General features: G+C 34.4%; 2 pseudogenes; both read right to left on the bottom strand.

Annotated features, from left to right (window-relative positions):
* Positions 1-3,586: 3,586 nt before the first annotated feature.
* Positions 3,587-5,885, bottom strand: LOC128244547 (uncharacterized; annotated as a pseudogene).
* A 100-nt stretch (positions 5,886-5,985) lies between these two features.
* Positions 5,986-14,274, bottom strand: LOC128244546 (uncharacterized; annotated as a pseudogene).
* Positions 14,275-14,536: the final 262 nt, after the last annotated feature.

The raw sequence follows: 14,536 nt of genomic DNA, 5'->3' as shown, positions 1-14,536 counted from the left end.
TTTTGGTAGATGGGGCGCAAACCTGGTATAATGGAAAAGTCATTTCACAAGTATGAATACTGTTATACATAATAATAAATAAAAAAAATTATTAGATCAATGTTTGATTGATTTAAGACTATATATGAAAGAGATAAAAGATTGCCATTGGCTCTGATGTCACTGAATCCCTTGTGCAATGTTCAATTAGCCTTTGGTTTTTGCATAGGCCATTTTATAGTGTGCATGTGCTTGTCCTTGTACCTTGTAGTTTCCATTGTACTATCAAACTTGTAACCATTGTACCATTGTGGTCTGACACTTATTTCTGTTACTAACATACTAACATGTATTCTTTAAGTCAAACTGGATGCTCTTGAATTAAAACCTCTTTGCTTCTAATTTAACACTCTAGTATTGTTTCTGATAAACGTTTCTGATATAAAATAAAAAACAAACAAACAAACATTTATATCAACAACAAAAAGTAAATTATTTAATCTTCACAATGTTACTTATTTATTAATTCTATAACTGGAAACTTATTTAAATTGTGAATGCCTTAAATATAAGTTTGATTTAAGCAATATATAGTGGTTTACATTGTATATATTATTTATTTATTTTTGCAGGTGCCTGGTTATCCCGAGTATACATAGTGTATGACGAGGATCGCTCTACTGTGTACACCTATAAACTGCTAAATGACTACAAGGAAGGGACACTGGAGATCATTGTATAATAGCTGGGAGCTGCAACCTGCAAGCTGACATAATTAAAATGATATAAATCAATTTTCCTTTGAATATTACATGTGGTCTAAGGAATCGATATATTGAAATCCGAAGGTGATCGTCTTTGAAAACTTATAACTTTTTCTGTGATTGTGTCATATTAAAATGGATTACATTTTTTTGTCTTGAAATTCCCTTTAATATGATATATAACATCTGCAATTTTGGAAAAAAAATGAAAATTGCTTGTTTATGCTACCTTCGGGAGTAGCCCGCCCTGAACCCCCTACGGTTACAGGGATATCCCCCTCCCACATTTGTGCGTAACATTCAGTACAGACTGGCTAAGCCCCTGCAAATCAATTGTCCATATAATCCTGACAACATAGCTTGCAGGGGGGGGGGGGGATATTGTTTAACAAACATCTCTTTTTAAAATTAGCTTTGAAAGGAAACTGTTTGGGTTTTTTACCAATACACTGAACAGTTCTTTCAACATTTCACATTTTTCTAGTTTAACTTATCCAAACACAATAAAGATATTTTTCAAAATCAAAATTTGATAAAAAGAAACATTTCTGATATTATTTTTAATAAATAAATAAAAGCCAAAGTTCACAATCAATACAGAAATAATATTTATAAACAAAAAAATACATACCAGCAGACACTGTCCTGAGAGAATTGGCTGAGTTCCAAAATCTGTGATGTCATCAATACTGCATGTCATGCACATTATGATGTCATCAACTTGAAATTTCCCCTTTGGTGCCCCAGATTATCAGCTACATCACACATGATTTACTTCTGCTGATAATTTGATGTAAACAGGATAGTTGATGCAGTTTAAGATTTTTGGTTTATGTTGTGGTAAGTAGCAACATTTTTATTTATGAGAAATATATAAAGTGAACTTATTATACAGTATACCACTGGTACTGTTTTTTAATATTAATAACAGTAATAATTTCCCCAGTAAAAAATTCAGTGGAAAACCACTGGAATACCACTGGTATTCCAGTGGAATACAAGCGGTAAACTTTGGTGGTATTCCACTAAAAGTTTACCGCTGGTATTTCATTGGAATTCCACTGGAATACCAGCGGTAAACTTTTAGTGGAATACCACCAAAGTTTACCGCTGGTATTTCAGTGGAATACCAGCGGTAAACTTTAAGTGGAATACCACCAAATTTTACCGCTGGTATTCCATTGAAATACCAGCGGTAAACTTTGGTGGTATTCCACTAAAAGTTTACCGCTGGTTTTCCAGTGGAATTCCGCTGAAATACCAGAGGTAAACTTTGGTGGTATTCCACTAAAAGTTTACCGCTGGTTTTCCAATGGAATTCCACTGAAATACCAGCAGTAAATTTTGGTGGAATACTACCAAAAAATCACTGGTTTACACCTGGACACATATATAAGTAGTTGAATTAGTTGAAAATACAAAATCATTCCAAAGAGCAGATATAATAGCAAATATTGTATATACATTTGTTGGCTTTATATATAATAGTAAGTATTGAGTCTCAACACATTTGTTTAGATGTAGAATATTTCCCTAATTGTCTGCTTATATGCATGTAGCACAAGTACTTATATTGGATCCACAAGTCACATTTAACACATTTGTTGTACTGTTATCATCTGCCTTGCACAAACAAGTATGGTGTTACTAAAAAAAAATTTTGGTTATTCTCTTCTGCATTGATTATAATATTTCCTTGTTAAAGATGCACTCTTACTCCCAAATTAGATTTAACACAATTGCTTTAATATTCAAACAAGAGCTGTCACAGAGACAGCGCGCTAGACTCTTCCGCCGCTTTTCAATGTAAGGATTGAAACGTTTTGGCGAAACATGCATGGATCATGTTAGATTAGATTTCAATGCAATACATGGTGTGCTGAGATATTAACATAAATGTGGTTACATGCAAAATTTTAACGAGAATTTCTAAGTCTAATAATAAAGGGCCATTATTTGCAAAATACAATTACCTAACTACTTGGTTATGCAATTAAATTGGGTGGTTGAATACCATTGTATAAATTTTCAATGCAATACATCAAATAGTTGTTGAGATATTATCCTATGTGTGCTAACATGCAAGACCTTAACTAGAATTTCTAAGTCAAATAATAAAGGGCAATTATTTGCATTAAATGTAAACTAGAGTTATCTAACTTGGTTAATTTAGTAGGTTGGATGATTGAGTACCATTGTATCAAGTATCAATGCAATACCTCAAGTAGTTGCTGAGATATTAACCTATGTGTGCTTACACGCAAAACCTTAACCAGAATTTCTAAGTCGAATAATAAAGGCCTATTATTTGCATTATATTCAAATAATTGTTATCTAACTTCATTAATTTAGTATCTTAGCTAGTTGGGAATACATATCCAAAGTTTCAATGCAATAACTGATGTATTTACTGAGATAATGACTTAAAGGTGCTTACATGCAAAACCTTAACCAAGGTGTGACGCCAACGCCGACGACAGGGTGAGTAGTATAGCTCTCCTTATTCTTCGAATAGTCGAGCTAAAAAGGATGAATAAATGTCGAAAACAATTGTTCTTATGAAGAATACTGTGCTTAATTTGAAGGAAATGTGCATGAAACACGGCATTTCTAACTTATGAGACTATAGTAGACCACAGTAAATCTTTTAGCATTTACCAATCATTTAATATTTTTGCGCTTTCTGCTATTAAATTCACGGTTACAATCTTGTTGTCAGTAGTTAATATTTTCCATAAATGCATTATTTAGTAAGTAGTTTAAGGTTTATCAGTCAAAATTTATGTTTGTATGTATTGATTTTGAATAAGAGTGTCACTTTAAAACACATTTTTCATGTATTGTCATTCATGGTTGTCCTTTCTGGGGCGTTGCTTGCGAATTTTGTCGTTCACTGCTTTCACAACCTTTTCCCACTTGCCCTCTTCTGCTCTGAAGATGGAGAAGATGTGACCTGTAATGTCAAAACAAAAGAATCACTTAAAGGAAAATTATATTATTATATTTTTTCACATAAGGCCTAAAAAAATATGTCTGTTTCGGGAAACCCGACCCTACCTATAAAAATGCGCCGACTCTTAACTTTTTTTTCCGTTTCTGAGCAAAAAAAATATTCGTAAGCGAATAGAGAGTAACGAAGGGCGGATAAATGCAGATTTTAATCAGAATTATTGTTTATATGATAAAACAAAGTCAGGCAATGACAGTAATGTAGGAAAGACTGCCATGTGCAAGAAAACACTCTGAACTTACGACAGATTTTGAAAAAAATAAATAAAAAAATCCCTACCTACCCTACCTAGAAATTTGGGGAAGGTTACCCTAAACAAACAATTATTTTTTTTTGGTCTAACTAGGTAATAAATTATTTAAAACAATTACCTATTGATATTAATATCTATAAAGGTTTAGTCATTGTTTACTTTTTAACATGCACTATTATTCACAAAAAATAATTTAAATATTTAATACAATTGTTTTTAATATTATACTAAAAAGGATGAATAGCTGTTGAAAACAATGATGCTTATGAAGGTTTGTTTAAAATATGGCACTGCTACCTTATAAAACCATAGAATATTGCAATAAATCTTTTAGCATTCAACAATCATTTTTTTTTTTTGTGAATTAATATTTTCCATAAATGCATTATTTAGTAAGTAGTTGAGAGTGTATCACTCAAAATTAATGTTTGTTTTACATGTGTCTGTATTGATTTTGAATGGGTCACTTTAAAGGTCTATATTGTCTTTCGAGTCCAAATTCATTTTCAAAGAGACATTAAGGCAGACAGAATTAGGTATTTTAAAAAAGGCGCACTTGATACAAAAGCTGATGACATCTAGATTACAATTGTGTCACCATTACATAACAATGACATAATGATAGAGGCAAATCTTACTTCTCAAGGCCCTTCTTTTGTTTTCGTCCATTGGAACTTTTTTATGCTGTAAATTTCCATAAACAGTGTTGGAAGCTCCTCTGGACTTAGAAGAAATTCTATGAGATTTAATGCCAATTTTTTCCGCTGATTTGGCACTTTTCTCACACCTCATCAGAGCATCTTTTGGGATTCTTATGCCGTACTTTACATCCCCAACATTGGCCAGTTCTGAAAAAATAAGTTTGATGTTTATATATATATATATATATATATATATATATATATATATATATATATATATATATATATATATATATATATATACATACAAAAAGTGTCCGTGTATGATCACTACAGGTAATGAACAGTATGGCAATGTCAGAAGGTTTCTTAAAATTTCCCATCACAAAAATTACAACACAGCCAATACCAATGCATGTGCATCCAGTTAAAACAGATTTTATGTTAAAATCATTTGGACCGCTTTTCAGGAGCATTTTATGCTTTTAAAATACTGTGCTAGTATCATTAGTTTATTACTGTATGGATAATTGATCTCACATCAACAAAGAGGATTCAAGTCAGTTTCTTCATTTTTTTTTCGCAGTTTTTTATCAGAAATATGATCAAAATCAGCATCATATGGATCTGACCTTGACTTCTTTTTTTTTTGATTTAATTTTAGTAAACTCATGGTCATACACTTGACTGCTTTTAACTGAACTAGACCAGCTGCTGTCATCAAGGTAACTGGTGTCAATAGTGCTAATGTCATTGGAGTACTCTGGAGATGAAGGCTCGGAAAATGTTTCTGATTTAGGTGACATTGGTGGGGTTGCTGAGCAGACCTTTGCAGTGTAAGAAACGCCTAAATTTGTCAAAGGTTCAATACTGGCAATTAAGGCACTGTCATATTCAGGTTGAAATTTAGCAACATCACCATTGTTAAAGGATATAACAGGCTGTATTTCAAGCAAATCTTGAAATGAGGTGTGTGATTGATCACCGTCATTTTCATCTTTAATGTCAAAAGAAACATTTTCCTCAATGAATGCAGAGAAGTAAAGATTTGGAACTTCAGCTTCTGGTGATTCAACTGGTTCTAGGAATACTCTTTGTACAGGCATCATGACAGGTTCAACTTTAGCAATTTCTGCTTCACTGCTTTGAACGAGCTTTTGATTATCTGTTAGAAGTGCTTTGAGTAATTCAAATGCAGCAATCTTCATGCACTCTTTTTTCGTTGGAGCATTTTCAACACATTACAAAATGTTATGGCTCCAATGATTACCCGGCGTGTTTATATGCATCGGAAGGTGGGAATATTAAAATCGCACCGTCTGTCGATCTGTCTATCCGTTAGTATGGCTCAACTTCTTTTGTCCCAGCTGTAACTTTCTCTTGTTAAGGACAGATTTTAAAATAGCTTGCCACATGATTGTGTTTGGCACATATAGAGGATGTGTTGCCTGCAAGACCCATATCCCTACCTCAAAGGTCAAGGTCACACTTAGTGTATGAATGCAGTAAGAAATGCTGCAAATAAGACATAGCTAGTGTATAGGTGGTCATGTCCAGGCTGTAACTTTCTCATGTATGGACAAATTTTCAAATAACTTGCCACGTGTGTTTCACATACCAAGTTGACATGTCGCAAGACCCGTGTCAATACATCTAAGGTCAAGGTCACACTTAGTGTTTATTTACTATGGAATGCTGCATATAAGGACATCGAGAATAGTTGGTTGTGTCCTGGTGGTATTTTTTATTTTCAGAGGCAATTTTTTTTACATTTGACACATAAAGGCAATAGACCCACGCTGTATTGTTGTTACGCATAAAGGATAGAGGAGTTTCAATCCTATGGCACAAACGTAATGCCATGTGGTCTTGCAAATGCACCAGCAATATTGGTTAGACATAATGGACATTTCGTTGCAATTTTTTTCCCTTTTTTATGAACTGACATTGTTCAAAGGTCAATGTCCCATTCATAACATGCTGTGACAGCTCTTGTTGACTCTTTGTATTGAAATATACCACAGAGCTATGTTCTTAGGAAGTTTGAAAGCAGTTCATATATATAGTATTGTTGAGGCAAGGACATAAGGAATAATACTGTTGTGGTCATGTCCAGGCTGTAACTTTCTCATGTATGGACAAATTTTCAAATAACTTGCCACGTGTGTTTCACATACCAAGTTGACATGTCGCAAGACCCGTGTCCATACATCTAAGGTCAAGGTCACACTTAGTGTTTATTTACTATGGAATGCTGCATATAAGGACATCGAGAATAGTTGGTTGTGTCCTGGTGGTATTTTTTTATTTTCAGAGGCATTTTTTTTTTACATTTGACACATAAAGGCAATAGACCCACGCTGTATTGTTGTTACGCATAAAGGATAGAGGAGTTTCAATCCTATGGCACAAACGTAATGCCATGTGGTCTTGCAAATGCACCAGCAATATTGGTTAGACATAATGGACATTTCGTTGCATTTTTTTCCCTTTTTTATGAACTGACATTGTTCAAAGGTCAATGTCCCATTCATAACATGCTGTGACAGCTCTTGTTGACTCTTTGTATTGAAATGTACCACAGAGCTATGTTCTTAGGAAGTTTGAAAGCAGTTCATATATAAAGTATTGTTGAGGCAAGGACATAAGGAATAATACTGTTGTGGTCGGGTGCACAGAGCTTTGAACCTAAAAATACATATTGTCGTTCCAAACGTTTACTATTTCAATAAATGATTTTGAATTTATATCTACTTGGCCACAAATTTCAAAATTCTTCAGCAAACGGGTTTCATTTTTGGATTTTGTTCCTATTTTTTAATTAAAAAACAAGCTGGTTTTTTTGCCCTAAAAAGTGAATTGTGCGGCAGTGAAAACTAAACACGCTCATTTCTTTTAGTACAAATTAATTGTTTTTGCTATTAAGTTACCATATGATAAATTGCATCATAAATGCAGTTATATATGTGGGAAAACAACATTTTGCTTTGAATGAAAATTTTAAACAAAGATAACTTATTTTTCTTTAAACATTTTAATTGAAGCTCAGTAGCCAATAGTTTAAACATAAGTCCTGTTTAATGGCAAATCAAACTCTGGTTATAAAGCAAATGTGGGACTCTTAAAGAGACATTGGCCTCCTTTTGTTTTTATTTTAAATGGTGTATTAAAAGAAAAGTTCTTTGTTTTAAGACTTTAATTTATGCAAAATATTGCCTTCTGCTGTAGTATATATGATGTAATTTATCATGTGGTAAAAACACTTTTATGAGGACCAAATAGGTTTTGAGAAGCATAAGAGTCTGCTATAGTACATAATGTGGCAATGTTTCATTCCAGTATTATACCGTTTTCATTAAAAATTTGGAATGGTACTTACCGTCTTCTTCAATCGGCAGGGGTAAACTGTTTGAATGCTGCAGGTCATCACAGTCTAAAAAGAGTTTCAAGATAAAGTATCATTAGGATGTAAACCATACAGTTTTTAGTTTAAGGCTACTTATTTTGCTCGAAACTCCTTGTCTAATAAGGGGCATAATAAATATAAATACCAGTCATGCTCCTAAAATATATATGTATGCAATGTCACTGGAGATTAGGGCTGTCACAGTACACCATTAGTGTACCACAGTAAGTTGCGGTATAAAGGCATTATTATATTGTATATTGCCTTGTCAAATATGGACCAGTTAAGCCCTTTCATTCATTTGAAAATATAAACAATGTTGCAGAGTGGGTGCTAACGCTTGCCTTGTAAGTTAAAAATGGACATTTATGCCAGAGTCACTCAGATTTAAAATTGAGCTCTGATAAAAGTTAATTTTTTGCATGAATTTCATAGTGTAAAATTAGTTTGTTTTTAATGTAATTAATTATGGTGCAATTAAAATAAGTATTCATGTTATGTTACCTGCATTTTCCTCCTGTGATTTTGCTGGCACTACTGCCAATTTTTTCTCATTTAATGACTCTGTTGATGTAGTAACCACTCTCATGCTACTGCTAGGTGTTTTCCCTGTCGGTCTTGGACTGATTGGAACGCTGTTGTCACCATCCAACTTCTGAAATGTAACATTCATGGCAATGAGTATGAGCATTTTTTTTAAAACCAACCCTTTGGTAACTTATCTTGAACTAGTCAGATTTAGTTTTTGTTTAGTTCTAAGCAATGTATTTTTAAACCCCCGACTAGTTATGTGTTTTACTGGAATAGCCTTAAGACAGGAATAGGAAAACAAATGAGGGCTAAGATGATTGGGAATGGATTCAGTAAACAGACCTTTCTGAAGAAGAATCGAATCATTACTAAATAGAAAGGTTGAACCTTTTGAAAAAAATAAGAAAATAATAATGTTAAAATAATGTTAATGCATGTAATAATTAAATTGTTTGATTAAAGTCGGTTATTTGAGAATATCAGTCTGAAGTCCACAACCATCTCAGATATAAAGGATAATAATAATTACAGGCCATTTATGTGATGGAAAGCAGAGCTTGTCAACATTTTATTTGTAAGACAACATTTTTACGTTATCTTTTTAAAACTTGGTCAGAATGTTTGTATTGAGGAATCTCAGCTGATTTTGAAAGTCAAAAAATTGTCAAGTCACATTGAAATGCTTTAGTAACTCTGAGCAGCCCTATTTGTTTAATTTGATCTTGATGTAACAATTTCAAAAGCTTTTCTCTATAAAACCCCAATAATATCCTAAACTTTAAGAGTGTTTACATTTAAAAACTACAAGCCTCAAAGAGGACAGTGTCTGAAGTAAAATCTTTTACGAAAGCATACATTGGAATTGAACTTGACCATTAAATGCAGTCCCTCCGTTGGGCTAACACTGCGATAATATTTAGCTGTATTTATTAGATATTCACATTTATATAATTAAGCGGCTTCCAAAAGAAAACTGACTTTAGGAATGGCAAATTTTAATTAAACTTACCTTGTATATCTTTCGAAGGCAGGATCTGCACCCAAGTAGAGTTTCCACAGCATTGTTCAGAGTATCCACCTGCAAGAGATAGAACAAGGATTTTTTTATATTTTACTTGTATAGATCAGGTTTAAGCTATTTGACCTGGTATCAAACTTTTAGTGCTACAGTAAATTGTCCAGCACTAAAGAATATCATAGCTACGGAATTAAGCTATCTAAAACAAACACTTGTACAAATAAACCTGCTGCTTGACTTTTAAGGTTGCTTTGCATCAAATCAATTGAAGGATATCATCATTTCAGGAATATAAAATAAAAATATATTATATAAATCTATCGAGACCTGATTTGGAACTACAGCAACTAGCAATCACCCACCATTACTCTACCATATGAAAACTATTACCTTGTTCTCTATTCTGCACAGTTGGTCAAGGAAAATGTTTTGCTGGCTGTCCGTATCAGTTTCTTTCTTGGCTTTTTTGATAACATGATTGCCAACACTCTCATTCACTGCATCCCTTTCCTTCAGTTGCAATCTCTTTCTTTTTGCTTCCTCAACTTTGACTTGTTTAGCCTTGTGAAGAAAATAAAAAAATAATTGATCAATTCCGACATGTTACATGTCAATATGGAAGCACTTTAATAATTATTGCTACAGTCATAAACCTCGTTTAAAATACAAGGTACTACCTCAGGTTGGCCAAAACATTCAGAGCAAGCATTAGAAACTGATATCTTATCTTAAGCCCACTGGGCCACACAGAAAGGAAGGCATTCAGAACTTAAACCTTGACCTTTGGTGTACACTGATTATTTTTAACACATTGTCTTGTTATAAGGAACATTTGTGTGAAAATCTCTTAAACACAACAAAATAACAGCCAAACCACAAGCTGTTTAGACCCCCACACATATTCACCACATTCGTCTATTTTTATTGAAGTTCAAAAAGTGGCATTATATAGTATTACTCAAGTGATGTTAATGCCCTTGTAATGGCCCTGGGTATACACTAATAGAGTTAAGGGAGCTTGATCCCATTATTGTCACTGCCAAGACATGTTCCATGTTCCAAGTTTCATTGTATTGAGTCATGACCAAGGTTTATATTTTTCCATGCCTAGGAAGATCACATAAGCCCAACATTTCTCTTCAACCAACAGACAAGCTTAAATAAAAAATGGATCCTACAACATACTCCTATTATATATTCCATTTAAGAACTCGCCTACGTAATGATATTTGAAACGTAAACATTCAAAAGTTTCGGAAATATTACTGTATAAATTTACCTCATCATTATCTGCACTTTTAGCTTTTACCTCCAAAGAAGGCCTTGGCTCCTCAAGTATATAATTATCTGCACTTTTAGCCTTTACCTCCAAAGAAGGCCTTGGCTCCTCAAGTATATCATTATCTGCACTTTTAGCTTTTACCTCCAAAGAAGGCCTTGGCTCCTCAATACTTGAGACAGTCTGGGACAGACCTGTAAGAAAAACCTTTTCGAGAGTGAGACTTATATGTTACGAAATTAAAAGTTCAAAGAAATGTTTTCATTTCACCTTCAACTTGTTAATGAACAGCCGAAATGACACTTTGTTCAATTATCTTGGGAAGGTTTGATAATAAGGAGTGTAAATATAAACATTAATGTCTAAACTGTATGTGTCCTGTAACACATTAAAAAACATACAGTTAGAAGGTAGTAATAATAATATAAAATCTGAAGAGGTGACACATTAAAGTGATCAATTTAAGGGGCTGATCCAGATAACATAGAGAGGTCATAACCTTTTGACTTGTGCCCCTCCCTCAGAACCAGATATTTTGTGCGAAGTCTAAGCAGGGGTGAAGGGCTTACTCATCTAGGTTTTTTTGTTAACAATGTCTAATCCAATATCCAACATTTGTCTTTGATGTTTCACGATGCATTTTGTCATGGACCTATAATCAATATAGGTCTGTGGTTTTGTGAGTAAGAAAAGCGTGATAAAAATATTAATATTATTTTTGTGTTACGTCTTTAAAAAAATAAAATCAAATGCATGATTTTATTTGGTATTAGTTACCTACCCTTTATGTATTCTGAAACACATTGCTCCACATCCTCATCTGCCTCCTCGGCCAGACAAGTATTTAAAAACTCCTTGAAGTTGCCCTCAAGTTTTTTAAGACTTTCCGGGTGATCCTCTGAAAAAAACAACACATTTATACAGATATATCATATGTATCCTCGACAGACCATGATTCGCAGTATTAAGCAATCGACCAAAAATAATATAGTTAAACAAAGCAATAACCTTGTTTACTTACTTTTATCATAAAGATAATTTATTAATCCACATTTCCACATTCATTCTAGTACAACAGGTTAAAAGTTCAAATAACAATTGTCAAAACAAAACAACCATTGAAACAAGGCCGCCATCTTGAATTCAGTACCTAGAATCGCGAGCTGTGACGTAATCTAGGTCACGGCATTTCAAACAGGCCAACACTATTTTAATTAATTGGTTTATGTGAAAAATCACCAGACAAATCATCAAAGTTGTTAACATCAAAATTTCAACTATAAACAACATATTTCAATTATTTTGTCAGACTTTCTTATTTTTTTTCTTATTACTCTTCATTTTTTTTTGCAGTGGGGACAGTAGAATTTATCCCCAAGTCTGAGGACTCTGACTGGTGAACAGTACTTTAAGTGAGTCCAGTGATTGCATGCCATACCATTCACGATACCATCACACCTGCCCCACTTAACGAATGTCAACAATATGCAACTGGCTTGTTCCTTTGTTTGAAAGCATCCACACATACAGCAGTTCTCATAATTCATCTCATCTGAGTCATACCCATCACTTGAAGTGTCTTGTGTAACGTTTACATGTGAGGGTCCAGGCCTAGGACTTTCTGTCACTGTTTTACTTCTTTTTTTGATATTTCCGGATTTGCCTTTATTTGCCTTTTCCTTGCTTAAATTGGTTTTGTTGGAAGGTCTTGGTCCCTTTTTCTGTGCCAGTTGATGTTCTTCAATGGCAGCAATGACTTGGTTACATGTTAGTTCTTTCCCGGACACAAGCTTACTAACAGTTTTTCTAGGTTTTTTGGTTTGTTCATTCTTATGTTTTACTAGCTGCTGCTCTATTTCCTCAAACATATCCATCTGGTCAACAAGAATACCCCCTTCAACAGTAGTGTCACTTGATTGGCTATTATCATCACAATTAACAGTGTCTTTGAATACTTCTGATGGAAGCAAGCTGCTTTTTGGAATTGCATCTCCATCTAAAGGGTAAATTCCAGTTCTTCTAAATGATGATTGCAATTTTTCAGCACAAAGTGCTCTTGTATACACAGTGCAAGCCATTTCACATATGTTGTACTATGTTATGGTAGCATGTGTCTGGCGCATCACATTATGTGACTGTGCATGGTACATCCTTTGGAAGGGACCATAGCACCCGACATCAAGAGGCTGGAGGATGTGACTTGTGTGAGCTGGCAGAATGAACATGACAATATTGTTTTGTATGGCCCAGTCGGCAAGTGTCAATGCGACATGCGACCTGTGTCCATCTAGAAGTAACAGGACCTTGTTACCTCCTCTTCCAGGAATGAACTTTACAAAGTGCTCAGTTAAATACTTGGTGAATATTTCTGTGTTAGACCATCCAGAATCTGACACAGTTCCACTGACCCTTGGTGATCCCCCTTTTAACAAATCGAAGTTCATTCGCTTTCCAGGGAAGACAAAGTATGGAGGGATAGCAGAACCACTTGCACTACCAGCACCAAGGATTGTAATTGTGCTACCCTTTCCTGATGTTACTGCCTGTGCAGGATGCTCAGCACTAGCAACAATATGAGGAGGCTTGTGTTGAACTGTAATACCCTTTTCATCAATATTGTACATCAGGTGCGGCTTGTCCGCGAGCCTATTCTTCTGTATACATACTTTAAGGTTGGCAAAATAAGTCTTTACAATGTTTTTATTCGCCATCTTGGCCCGCACGTGCTCAAGAGCTCTTGGTTTACCTACCCTCATTTCCGGTCACCGACTTAAAAACCCTTTCATCCACTTCATTGAAAGCGGTGTATTCTTGTTCCGTTTTCCTAACTGGACAGCATACGCAGTTCCTATATCAACACACTCCTGCTGGGTGTATCCATACCCCAAGTCAGCCATTTTCTTGAAATGACTGACAATTTTGGCCGCCTCCAGCTGATCAAATAATGGTAGCTTTCCCATAACACATGTTTCAGGGTCAATTTTTTCTAAAACTCTGTCCCTTAGAGTATTTTCTGGTACACTGAATATTTTTGATGCTCTAAGTACGGATGTGCCTGTCTCCTTGACCATACAGTCTATACTTCTTTCTTACTGGCTGAGGATATGCCTAAAACAGGAATAAAAATTCATTAATTTCTGTGCATTTACACTTAAGACTATGGACCATGATAACACACATTAACATTTTGCTTGGCCTTACTACACCACAGTGAGTCACGTGACCGCCATTGACAAAATGTAAACAATGCAGACGGACAAAAAAAATATTGTTAAAAAGTAGTTTTAGTGTTTTAAATTGAAGGTTTCCATGGCAATAAATTGGATATAGTAAAATCAGGTTATTTGACACATGTGCACTTGTTTATACTGGAATTACCTGTTTAAAACGCATTTTTCGCGAGTTTGACAGCAAATACGCTAGTAGTACTCTCGTAGTAAAAATGACGTCACAGCATTGCAGGTGCGCTCAAAACTCGCGATAACTAGGTAACAACAAAGATGGCCGCGAATTAAGGTTAGTCGCGATTTTAGGGACGTCGACAATATATGATAAGTAATCTGAAACCTGTTAATCAAATGACACTAATCAATATTTGAGAAAAAGAAATTAAACTTTTGAGCACAATACATAAAGGTACATGTGTTGGTTAACA

The sequence above is a fragment of the Mya arenaria genome, chromosome 8 (assembly GCF_026914265.1).
Source record: "Mya arenaria isolate MELC-2E11 chromosome 8, ASM2691426v1".
NCBI classification, from domain to species: domain Eukaryota; kingdom Metazoa; phylum Mollusca; class Bivalvia; order Myida; family Myidae; genus Mya; species Mya arenaria.
Note: the sequence above shows the minus strand (reverse complement) of the source record. Positions and strands in the feature narration are given on the sequence as shown.